General features: G+C 49.5%; 1 long non-coding RNA gene across 1 annotated transcript; it reads right to left on the bottom strand.

The window, feature by feature from the left end:
• Nucleotides 1–8,504: 8,504 nt before the first annotated feature.
• LOC106628661 (uncharacterized) lies at nt 8,505–10,931 on the bottom strand. The gene is made up of 3 exons (XR_001332082.2): nt 10,631–10,931; nt 9,432–9,695; nt 8,505–8,777 (listed from the first exon to the last, which is right to left on the bottom strand). It is a non-coding gene; the product is annotated as an uncharacterized LOC106628661 (long non-coding RNA).
• Nucleotides 10,932–13,120: the final 2,189 nt, after the last annotated feature.

The following is a 13,120-nucleotide window of genomic DNA, read 5'->3' as shown; positions in this document are numbered from 1 at the left end:
CCATCCAGCTGGGACAGCAAGGAGATGACCTGAACCAACACGCTCCAGTGGGAGAGGCTCCAGTGCAAACCTGCCGTGACCACGGCACCGGGGGAGCAATAGCTGAGTTGTTTTCCAACACAGTTATTGCCACTTAAATTGCAGTTTTATTCCAAAAGCAAATTCCAAAGTTTTATGTCCATAAAGGTTTAGACATAAACAAGAAAGAAGTCAGGAAAGTGGTATGTACTGTGTAAACAGTCTCACTTTATAATTAATGCTGGAGATCAGGGAGCAGGAATGGCTGTGCATGTGTGGTCATTCAGATTTACTGTTGCTCTGATTAAAACCTAGCTGGGCAATAATTTTATGCCCAGGTAGGGGCAGGAGGAGAGCAGGATGCCCCCAAGCAACCCATAAATAGTGTGGTGAAGACAAAGCGTTTATTACTTAGCTTCACAAATGCTCTGTAAGTGCTCTCCCAGGGTATGTATACACATACCCCAGATGCCAATTCTGCAAATTAGCATTATTTCTCAAAATCCTGTGTAAATAGAAGTAATTTAAATACTTGATTTCACCAGACAGAATCACCCATGGAAATGTCAGTCTCTTTTTCTCCCTTTTGTGGGGTGAGCAGAGCAAACCACTGCCTGGGTTTTCATTTTGCTTGGAATAATTTCACTGATGGCAGAACCTGGCAGGGTCTGGGATCCATACAGGACTCAATCTGCAGGATTCCATCCCATCTCAGTCCCTCATGCTGGTATAAAAGCAACTTTGGGGCATAAACTTTACCATTTATCACTGAAATGTGCTATTTTGAATCTTCTATCTAGCGGTTTAAATTACTGTGCCAGAAGTGGTTTCATAGCTAAGACACACAGGGAATTACAGGGATTTGAGATTCTGTCAAAGTAGCATTGGGATGTTCCTTTTTTGTAATTGGAGAAGCCACCAGTGAGTTCAGCTCAGGCTTTGCTGATGGACTGTTGTTTTTTCATTTGGCATCCTGCCACTAGTAACTTGTTAAAATTTTAGAAACTTTCACAATTATTTTAATCCATTTTTGTATGGGATTCCAAGTCAAAACAGGTACCTTAGTTAATACGGTAACAGTAAAACAGGGTGAGAAAGATCCATAAAATGATTTTCACGTGATGAAACAATTTTCCTAGATAAAACATATTAAAAGGTGAATATTTCAGGATTTTCCAGGGCTAAAAAGAAAAAAATGTTGCATTTTAAGGATGCCTGTCTCTCCTGTTCAGGGCAATAAAGAGACAGATTTAGCACTGAATTTTGCAGGGCATTGGACTTGAGCATACTTTCAATAGACAAATTGCCACTGACCAGGAGGACAGTGTAAGGAAGTGCTGTGTTTCCTGGGAGGGAGAAAGCACTTTTCTAGCATGTAGTTTCTATTTTAATCATAGTTGTTTGTGCCTGACAATATTTTGAATTCTAAGAGTTCATTCCAGAGAAACAGGGAAGGAAGAAAAGGGCAGGTGAGCTTGATCAGTGGGGCACCATGAAAGGAGATGGTTTTGTGGTGCTCTGGAAGCACAACAGGAGGAATCACACCAGCAACCCATCTCAGGTGCTCTGCACCATCAGAGCCACTTTTGTACCCACTGCACAGGCTGAGAAAAAAGGGCAAAAAGTGGGGGGAGTGAGCTCTGAAGTGCATTTCTGGGCACTTCCAGCATACCCCGTGTCCCGTCTGAGCTGGTCCTTCATTGCAGACAGTGAGTCTGTGGCAGAGCTAGGAATAGAATCCAAGCCCTTGTTCCAACTCCCAGATCCTCAAGAGTATTTTTAGGCACTTAATACCATTAATTTTATACTCCTTTTGGCCAAGGATCTTAGAAACAAGATCATGCTTCCTCCTGAAATAATTTTTTAAATTCTACTTGTGTGCTCTTGGACAGCTTTTTTTTCAGGGATCGTGTACTGTTTAGTGCTATTTAGGAACAAATGGGCTTAAAAATTAATTTTGGGAAGAGTTCTGCATGGACTGTGCTTTTGTGCAGCCTTGAAGTGTGAGTAAGGATGGGGAGGAGATGGTGCAGAGTCTTTGTGTTCTGCAGGGCAAACAGTACCTGTCTGTGAGGGGCTTTGGCAGAGGGCAGCTCATGTTGGCATGTTCAAGATGACTGAAAAGGTGAAGAAAAAGTTCCACGTCTACAGATTTCTACACACAATCATGTTTTTCATTGTGCTAACTCAGCAAACCCCTTTAAGCCCTGCTCCTGCATCCTATCTGTTATTAATTAATTGATTTCCTATAAGCTTGCTATTTAGTTTGCCTGAGTTCCTCACAGGGTGCTGAGCTGCAGACAAAAGAACAGCTCCTGTCACAAAGCACCAACACATGGAAAAGGCCAGGCCAGGCAAAGGGGAGGTTGAGATTGGACATTCAGGAAGTGCTGGACAAAGATCTCAGGCACTTGGTGGGATTCTTGGGTCTGTCCTGTGCAGGGCCTATAATTGCACTCAATTTTCCTTGGAGGTTCATTCCAGCTCAGGATATTCTATGATTTAGTGATTAGGAAAAATTTCTTCACTGAAAGTGCTGTCCAGCCCTTGCACAGGCTGCCCAGGTCAGTGGTGGAGTCATCACCTGTGCAGGGGGTTTAGAAGCTCTGTGGATGCAGCCCCTGGGGACATGGGTTACTGGTGTCCTTGGCAGCACTGGGGGAACTTTTCCAACCCAAACGACTGATACTACAACAGGGTGGGAGTGCAGATTCCCACGGTGCCACCACTCATCAGGTGAGCACGAGCAGAGCGTGTTTCAGTGGCTGCCCTGTGACTGTTGCAGGAAGGGAAGGCCTGGAGGGTGCTTTAGGGACTGGTCATAGGGGCAAGGACCGTGGGGACAGGGAGAAAGCCTGTGTGGCAGAGGTTCAGCTGCCACAGGGCAGGCGTGGCAAGAAGGGCTCTGTGCTGCTGCTGCTGCTGCTGCAGCGGGTGCTGCTCCAGGTGTTGAGAGGCTCCTCTCCTTTGCTCCATCCTCTCCCTCTCTCGGTCCAGCTCGGGTGGTAAACGTGCTTATTGCAGCGCTAATGTCCTGCAAGTGGGATCCCACCTCCAGGTATATTAGAGTAATGAGTTCACACCTAACTAATGGAGACTTAATAGAGTTACTAATAGGCTGCCTTTTCCCCCCACGGTTTATGACCCCGCGGCCGGGGCTGTCAGGGGAGGGAGAGGTGAGAGGCGGTGTCAGCCCCGGCTCGGCCCCCGGCCCAGCAGCTTTTCCAGGGACATCGTCTCTCCACCTTTCTGCAAGGAAAAATAAACAGTTTGAGGCTCCTGTGTCTTTATTAAACATTTCCTATAAGCTGCATACTTTGGCTCCCTGCCCAAATGCACCAAGAAAGCATTCACAGAGCAGCTCCGCCGCGGGCTGGAGCGAGCAGCCCCCGGAGGGGCGAGCACCTGAATCGCGGGCGGTGGCCCAGGTGTCCCCAGGGCCCCGGGGCTGCCGCAGGACCCGGTGTGGCGAGCCTGGTCAGCCCGGGACAGAGTGACAGAGGGACAGAGGGACAGAGGGGCAGAGGGACAGAGGGAGAGAGGTGAGCAGCGGCCGGCAGCCAGGTGGGTGGGCACACGTGTGCCCCGGGCCCGGCCGGGCCGTTCGGGCTCCCCGAGCGCTGCCCCCTTGGCGACCCCGCGGGAGGAGACAGGGAAGGGATGGAGGCAGGGATGGGATGGAGGCAGGGACGAGAGGAGGCAGGGAAGGGATGGAGGCGGGGACGAGAGGAGGCAGGGACCGAGAGGAGGCAGGGAAGGGATGGAGGCAGGGAAGGGATGGAGGCAGGGATGGGATGGAGGCAGGGATGGGATGGAGGCAGGGACGAGAGGAGGCAGGGAAGGGATGGAGGCAGGGAAGGGATGGAGGCAGGGACGAGAGGAGGCAGGGACGAGAGGAGGCAGGGAAGGGACGGAGGGGGCGCGGCGGTGATGTCAGAGCGGCCTCCGGCCGGCGCTGCCAGGTAAACAGCCGGGAACAGCCGGGAACCGCCGGGGAAGGCGGCGGGGCGGGCTGGGCCGGACGAGCCGCCCGTAACCCCTTCGCGCCCGCGCCGCTGTCCCGGGCCCGGCGCGGGGCCGGGGCTCGCCCGTGTCACCGCGGGGCTCCCGGCGGGGGCAGCTCCCGGGGGATGCGGCCCGGCCCAGGGACCCCCCCGCTGCCCAGGCTGGGACACGGAGCAGCGGCGCGGCTCGGGCAGCATCCCCGGCAGCCGAGACCCACAGCTCAGGTACAGGCAGCTGCGCAGCGCCTAAGAATATCCTGAGATCGCTGTTGCCTCATTCACCAGAAATGTGCCTTCTCTGCGACGCCTTCGGAGCAGCCCAGCAGTTAAATTAGTAACTACGATAAAAGCTACTAGCGCTGTTCCAAGACAGGGTTTCTAAATCCCTGTCATCCCGAGCAACGTGTGGACGGAGCCTTGAGTCCCCTCCGCCAGCACCCATCTCGGCAGAAGGGATGCAGGCTCTGCCTGGACTGGGACTGGATCTTTCTCAGGCAGGACAGGGTATTTTTTTCAGACATTATCGAGTAATTACTGTGCATCATCGGTATGTCTGTCCTGTCCAGAGTGGCAGAGAAGAACTGCAAGATAGGGAAGTGAGGAAAAGCCCCCGAGAGGCACTGCTGATGGCCAGGTTCCTGCTTCTCCCTGCTCAGCTCTCTGCTCTCCCCCCAGAAAACAAAGCTGCCGTCATACGAGTGCCCATAAAACACAAGGCATCCTGAGTGCAGAGATTAGTGGTAATTTTACAAGGACTCAAATAACGTCGGTCTGCAGGGTGCAGCACTGCCTTGAAAGGGAACAGCAGGCATTTCCCCTGGAAGCAAGTTTCCTCTTTAGAGCGATTTACAGCCGAGGTGCAGTGTCACATTGTGGCACAAATACACTGTCAGCCTTTGGTTTGGAAGATGGACATTTGATACCTCTTTCTGCTGCCAAAATGCGTTGCCCAGACCCAACTCCCAGCACGGTTATTTTTTGAAGCATTATGTAATTGGATTGCATGGTCAGTAGTGCTTCCTTAACAAGCCTTTCAGCAAACCCTCTGCCTGCTGCAGCCAATCCTCAACCCTTACATACACACTTACTCACGCAGGCTCAGTCTGGAGTAAGCTCGCTGCTAAATACAGTTAGAAAACAGAAGAACCCAGGCTGGGAATGGATCATCTGCTTCCCCCGCTACGTGAGCCATGGTGTGGCCGAGCCCTGGGTGCCGCTGCTGAAAACAGGGTCATGCTGACGTATCCCAGCTGAGGGGTCACTGCTGCCGCCGACCCCTAATGGGGTAACAAAATCTGCTTTTTGAAGCACCGAGGGGCAACTGGACCCAGTGTCCTTGTCTGCTCTTGCCCTGCCATGACGGCCCCGAGGAGCTCTGGGGACTGGCTTTGGGAAACCTCTCCGAAGGCACTCAGGCCCAGGGCAACAGGGCCTTTATCCCGGGTCCTGGTGGAAGCTGAAGGGCTGAATTAGGAGCCGAGGCTCGGCACGGCTCCCCGGGGCTGGCCGGGCAGCATTCCTGCGGGGCTGGAGCGGCTCGGCCCTTCGCCGCGTTTTCTCCTCCGGCCGCTGTCAACCCACGGGTTATGGCTCTGCTGACTCACGGCTTCCTGTTTGTGATTGCTGACTGGTGGCAGCAATTGCAGAAGCAATAAGAGATATTAAAAAGCGTGAACTTCCACTGGGACCAGGAGATACAATTAGGGCTGTGCCAAGAAATACACTGCAGCGAGCTGCGGAGCCCTGCAGCCCCCCGTTCCCTTGCTGCAGGAAGTAGGAAAATGAACGTCACTGGCCTTTTATCATCTCTGAACCCAAATAAAAATTGCATTTGACTTCTGAAGCTCACTCTGGCTCTTTTCCATGCTCCTCCTCAAAGCCTTTGATCCAGCCTTCTGTCTGGGTCTCCTCTACCTGCTGCTGCTGCTGAGATGTAGGGATCCGTGTTCTGTGCTTTCACCTGACTGATTCTCTACGAAAAGCCTGCATGAGGCTCTGTAAAGAGGCTGCTTTAGAAGGCATGCACAATGTAATATTATTTCCATTCTTTTTTTATGGGAAATATCTCTGGGGAGAAGCATGAAAGTATATAGAGAAGTGCTTTTTGATCAGTAAGCTCTAAATGCAGCATCCAAACTGCATGTCTGTTTCTTCATGTTATGCTGAAATTCATCTTAAAGTGCCACTCCTGGGTGGGCATTTTCCTGTTTCTTCCTCCTTGGCTTGAGCATTTGGAAGCATTGCCATCAGTTTTGTCTCCAGCCCTGGTGGGGATTGTCCCCAAAATGATTTCGCCACCCTATTGTTACTGTATATATCATTCTTCCAGTGTGTTTTAATTCCAATTTTAGCCTGATTGTCAGAATGTACCTTCTGGTTATTCAGATGAGGACAGGAGGTGGAGGATGGTGTTCTATGACCTGCGTGTCACTGGAGGACAGAATATATGCTGAGGCTGGTCTTTGATGGATTGAAGTACAGTAGTTTGCAGCTAAGAAAAAAACCACTTTTGTATAGGCACTAAACTGACCTTTAATTTTTTTTTAACTCTGTGACAGACATAGGGCTGAGAACTGGTACAGAGAACAGACATTAGGGGAGGAAAAAAATCCACCCCAAAACCTCAGTTATTTCAACACATACCAAAAGTGGATTGACAGTGGATGAAGAGGAGGAGGAGGCAGTAGTGAACACACAACATAGTTCAAGCTGGCAAGGAGCCCTTTCTTGAAGAATGTAAGTTTAACCTTTAGCATTCAAGTGTCTGGGCTTAAGTGTCATTATGAGCAATACTTTCCTCCAGCACAGCCTCTCCTGCTTGGAGGAGGGTTCTGTGCAACCTCATCCATTTTCCCCTTTCCCGTGTATAGAAATCTGTGTTTCTGGTTGCTTCTGCTCTGCCAAGGGCCTTCTGGTGGCAACGCCTCTGGGCACAGTGCAGGTGGCCCTGGATGAGTCCAGGCGAGGGTCTGCCTGGCCAAGGGGGCTGTGGAGACTCTGCCACAGCTCTGGACTGATGGAGTGAGTGCTTTGGGGTTTGCCACCCCAACTGAATTTAGGTTAAAGGTTTTGTGCTTTGAACTCACAAGTGGAGCTGGCTGGGGCAGGAGCCCCCCCAGGGCATGGCCTGCAGCCAGCCTGTGCCCAGGCCTCCAGAGAACAGCACTCCAGGTGCCTCGGGTTGTTGTGGCCACGGGAGGAAAAGGGATCTGCTGGCAAATCGCTTTTGGGAGAACCAAACTCAGAGGAGTGGGAAGGGATGGACCTGGTGTTGCCATTGCCTTCATCACCCCCTCCAGTGCCAACCTCACCTTTTGATAGAGACACAGAGAAAAAAATTAGAGACAGCAGCAGATGAACATCAGACCTGGCTGTGGACAGGCTGCATGAGCCCCCTCCCCCCAAATCATCTCCAGCTGTAAAACACTTCAGGGCTGACAGAAACCACACGCAGCCCAGCCATAACCCAATCTGAAAAGCTGCATTCCAATAAAAACACAGCATGGACCTAAAAGAAACCCTGTCTGGGATTCCCGCGGCAGGATGGGTGCTGGGTGGGAGCCGTGCCGCTCGCTGCTGCCTGGGGCTGGCTGGGCACAGCCCTCCCGGGGCAGGGATGGAGGCATTGCTGCCAGGCTGGCACTGGGGACAGCTGCAGGGGATGCAGTGCTGCATCCACAGCCCGGGCCCCCAAGTTCAACATGCGCCACCGCAAATGTCAGATGTGCTTATGTTAAATACAGGTAACACCGTGGCGTGCAGCTGGCAGCGTGATTCCTGCAGATATCCTGTCTGATGAATTTTGCATCTTGTGTTTGTGATTTTTCTGTGCAAAGAAGTACAGGTTTTAGAGGAGCAAGAGCAGATATTTACAAAGAGATAACGATGAACTGTTTGATTAACTGCAGCAAAGATGCTATGTCAGATCCGATTTCTCACTGCTTACAATGCAGGGGTGGAGGACGTGGTTACTATATAGTAAGTGCAGCTGGTGCTTAACTTGGTGAATAATTCAATGCAGAGTTTCCTGCAAATCTCCAGCTTAATTCTGGACTAAGTCAGAGGGAAAGAAGGCTGATGGACTATTTTCCAAGGAGCACTTGGCACCTGGCTGGCACAGAGATGAGAGGGCTGCATTGCTGTCACTGCTCCTGGCCCCAGTGGGGGCTGAGCACAGAAGTGCCAGCCCTGGGCCGGGGTCCCTGCGCAGCTGCTGCGCCTGACAGACCCAGACCAGCCCCCAGACAAGCCAAGGTGTCTTGGTCTCTCTGCTGATACACTCTAAGTTCTGTGGAAACCACCCTGTAGTCCAGAATTCTTCTCAATGCTGAAAACATGTTTTTTCCCTAATTCTGGGGAAACTGTAATTTTATTTTGTAATTTATTTCCCTTTTTTCCCCTTTAAGATGGTTCCCATATATTTATTGTGGGATTTTTCATTTAAAATAGTTTTCTAGGGAAATTACTGTGACAGTGATTTAATTGTTTAATTAAAATCTGACATTGATGACAACATAAATACAATAGGCATGAGGTGATACAGGCATTAAATAAGTGCAATTGTGGAATACATCCACAGAGTACTCTGAGCACACGGAGCCGCTCACAAAGAAATGATGTTCAATATTTATCAGGTTAGTGACTCCTAATTAAATGCCAAGACTTTTTTCTTCATTTCTCTCAAAAAGCCAAGAAACATATAGATGTATTCCAAGTGTTTATTTCCATGGCAAACACATCCACTTGTGTTACAGCCTGCAAAACAAGCAAATGCACGTTACAAACCTGCTGTCTGACTGAGGGGTGTTTACTCAGCCCAACTGCAGCAGTCTTGCCAGGTTTGGGGACAGCTGGAATAGCCCACAGAGGTCCTGTCACTCTCACTGCCTAGAGCACGATGCCTTTTAATAATCAGGTAAAACCCCAGAAGCACACTGGAGACAAAAGAATAAATGTTGCTTTGAACATGCCTCCTAGTCCTCCCCAAATCCTACAGCATTTCTTCTAGAGAAATAGTCTGTCCCCTCCAGCATCCCCATGTCTCAGGAATAAGGGCAGCAGCCCCCCCAGTAAGTGAGGCAAACGTGACTCCAGAAGAAATCCCTGCGATCTGGCTGAAATTGCTCAGCAGTGTGGCTCTCCAGCCGTGCTGCATTTTTGCATCCCAACAATGACTGTGCTGCTGCTGGAATATCCCCTTCCATGCTTCTTGCTGGATGTCTCTAAATGGTATCAGCTCACTTCTGTGGCTCAGCAAGCCCTGCACAATCCATTACTGCCGACTGCCTGCCCTTTCCCCCTTCCAAACCCAGAACAAATGCATCTGCTCCAGCTCGATTCCCCTCAACCTTCCCCCCTTTCCTGCTAAACTCCACACAAACGAACTTTCCAAAGGAAAAGCTAGCTTACCTGGCCAGTGCTTGGGCATAGAGTCATACAAACTGATCAAGGCAGACATCCTAACTCCAGCACAGGGATTTGATTGCAAATTTCCATTGCAAAGGAGCAGAGGGAACTGGAAATCTGACAAATGCCTTCAAATTGACCTGTGTTTCCACAATGCACGCAGTGTTTAAAATGAATGGCAGACTTTATCATTTGGAGCTCCTTCAAGGACTCTGGCCTTCCATGCTTTGTTCTGATTCTTCAGACACATTTCCAAGAAGCACACAGCTATGGAAGTGGATGATATTATGGAGACTTTTTCTAAGCGGGATCTCCCCGCTCCCAACAATCATTTTTAAAGCCTGAATTTTAAAAGATAGCCCGGAACTTTTTTTTAGCTCTCTCCATACATCAGGCCCTTGTGCCCCATCAGCCTCCAGCACCGTGAGCCTTGGCCCAGTCCCCATGCTGGGCGGCGAGCGATGGGATGTGCTTGTGGATCCCTGAAAATTCAGCCGAGTCCAGTGCTGTCACCACAGCCCCACGCAAATCCAGCCCACCCCTGCCTCCTGAGCCCCTGGCAGCCAGGTCATGTCTCCAGGGGAGGACCTGATCTCCCTGCAGGACCCAGGGAACCGGAGCTGCTCACCCCCATTGTACATGTAAAAGATAATCATTCTTGCTGAGAGTCCTGTCCACAAAGCCATATTCACTGCCTTGGAAAAACATTTTGCTTCAAAGTTGTTCCTCTTAATTTGTACACATTTCTACAAATAATAACTTCCCTTTAAAGCGCCACTATTTCGTCTGTTCAAAATAACATAGAAATGAAACGATACAAATCTTTGCACAAATACATCAGATATGCCATGAGACAAAAAAATGGGTTAATCTAATAATTCAGCTGTGTCTTTAGCTAGTTTCCTATGGGAAAAATCAGTCTTATTTTCCCTGCAGATCTGATACTGAGAGCTTCTTTCTGCTAAGCACATTAAAAGCTATTTGAACCCAAAATCCCATGTATGCGTATGCAGAGATACACATATAGAAACCAGAGGCACCCACACAATTGCAGATGAGGCTGTATCAAAATTTCTAATTAAAGTAAGGGAAGCCCCTTTTTATATTTTAGCAACCAGATCGTCTTTTTGCATAGAACAAAGAAATCTTACGGGAAGTAAATTTTTTAGAGGAGACACACGTGCACATACATGTAATCATACCTAACGATTTCTGTACGAATTATCCCTTAATTCCTTGGCTGCGTTTCGGTGTTTGTGTAGTGCTTTATCCGCTGGTCCTGCAGCCGTCACTTGTTCCTTCCCTTCTCTTCGCACACAGCCTCCCCTCATCACCTCTTTTTGCAACCTGGAAAACTGGGACCTCTCTCATTCCCCAGCCTGCAGACGTCTGCGTCCAGGACGAGGGGCAAACCTCTGCCCTCTGCTCATCTGCTGTTTCCCTTCCCAGCCTGAGCTCCTGCCTTGCCAGGAGGGGAGGGAAAGATGTCCTAGGACTTGACCCCAGGGCAGAGCCTGCTCGGGCTGGAGCAGCTCCCAGGAGGGTGGGGGGGGCCGCAGGGCGCACGCCCCTCTCCCCGCTTAACCCCTCCGCTGCTCCGGCCCGGGGCACTCGGGCTCGTCCCGGAGCGTGACGGACGAGGAAGACGGAGCAGCGAGGGGCTCCGCGCAGCACGGCCAGAGGAGCAGCGGGATCTCCGAGCAGGGGATGTTTGGTTTGTGTTAACTACCCAGACAGATGCACTTCGGCATGTTTGCCTTTATGGGATCCATATGTTGTCATGGGAAATTAGAGGACAGCGGCACACAGCTCGAATTCGCGATGCAAGCGCAGAGACAACATCCATGGCTCCAGCCCGCACACGTCCCCGTGGAGGTGCCTATTTCTGGAGCATCCACGGTCACTCGTTTGCTCCCCAACTTCCCCACACGTTTCCTTTTGCTTTGCTCTGCAAAAAGTGTGGCCACAGGCAGCACCCGCAGCCTGGGCCACCAGATCCACAGCCTCAGGGGGAAAAGAGGCACTTTTCTAAGTTATCCCAAGTGCTAAAGACAAGGGTTACTTTATTCTCGCCTCAACTTCTTCCTCAACCCACGTTTGGTTCACGTTCAGCAAGAACAACAGCTACAAATTACATGCACCTTCCCAGGCAGCGCACCCAGCAGCCCCGAAAAATTTTCATTCCCACAGGGCTCCATGGTTTGGGGCTTGGCTGGCTTTTGTTAATTGATTTTTTTTTTATTCCTTGGGTTTTTTTGGGTTTTTTGTTGTTTTTTTTTAGGGTTCGGGGTTGGTTTTTTTTTTTGTGGGGTTTTTTTTGGGGGGTGGTTTTTTCTTTTGAAAGATGAGTACATTAACAATTATTCTTCCATAGAACCAGACAGACATGTACCAAGCAGGGACTGACAGATTTTTAAGGGCAGCTTTTAAACGCAAACTGGTCCCCCTCTGGAGTCAATCCTACCACCAGGACTCACATACAGCACGCCTGGGTCACTGGGCACACCAGGGCTGCAGGTACAACACCCACTGAACCGTGGCACCTACCGAACCCCGAGTCTTAAAACCTGCGACTTTCTCCCAAACGCAAGACACTTCCAGCAATGCATCCACAGCACAGTCAAATTCCTGATCAGCCGTCCTTCCTTCACCCCCATCCCACTTAAAGGGACTTGCCAAAATTCTAAATGTCAACCCCCAGGTTAAGAAATAGGGAAAGCTCAAGACATTTCATTATAATAGGTACTAACAAACATGCAGTTTATTACCTTGCAGTATAAAATACATCTACATTAAGGTTCTCCCAAATGGAAAAACTGACCGCAACTGCATTCCTTGTTCAGAGCTATGAAACAAACCAGGAAGATAATTATTTGAGTAATTATGAAAAGAAAAATTTAAAAAAAAAAATTTAAAAAAGGAAAAAAAGGTGGAAAAAAAAAAGGAAAAAAAATAGCTTCTTGAGACTTTCAAGACATTATTTAATTTAGATGCATTTCTGCTAATAATAAAAACAGTCTCTTATAGAAAGATGAAAAAAAATCATATTCCTGAAGCCTGGATAGAGGTTCTTTACTGGTTCACCTCCTCCTAAAATTCAAATCCCACATTCCCAGCGATCATCTACATTTCTCACTAGGGATGGAATAGGGAGGGACAAGCTCCTGGAAATAAAAATTTTAAATAATAATCGGACATGGACCCGAGCAGAAAGTGAAAAACGTTACCGTTAGGCTAGAGAAATATTTATTTAATCAAAGCAGAGGTTCTGGTGGGACTGGAGGAATGTTGCATCCTCTCCTAAAAAAGAAAAAAAAAAAAAAAGAAAAAAAAAAAAAAGAAGAAAAAAGAAAAAAAAAAAGAAAAAAGGGGGGAAAAGAGGAGGGGGTGGGGGGAAGAGAAAGCAAGAAAGAAAAAAGGCAGAGGCACAGCCGCCTCCTGGAGTTCTCCATTGTCCGGGGCTATAGAGAGCCCCAGAATGGCATTAAACTCACAAAAGGCACATTGTGCGGGGGACAAAAAAAGCCCCTTCTTCTACAATAACTTTTAGCTTCTTATTTTTAGAAAATGACAAAGCTGTTGCCAGCGATGGCTGGTGAAACCTGTAGCCCGGCTCCCAGCGCGGCTGGCCGCGGCCGCATTGATCCGCCGGCCCGCTCGGAGCGGCGGCCGCCAAGTTTGAACGGGGCCGG

The sequence above is a fragment of the Pseudopodoces humilis genome, chromosome 14 (assembly GCF_049639895.1).
Source record: "Pseudopodoces humilis isolate 2021_Gansu_Grassland_sample_001 chromosome 14, ASM4963989v1, whole genome shotgun sequence".
NCBI lineage: Eukaryota > Metazoa > Chordata > Aves > Passeriformes > Paridae > Pseudopodoces > Pseudopodoces humilis.
This window is presented reverse-complemented; position numbering and strand designations above follow the sequence as displayed.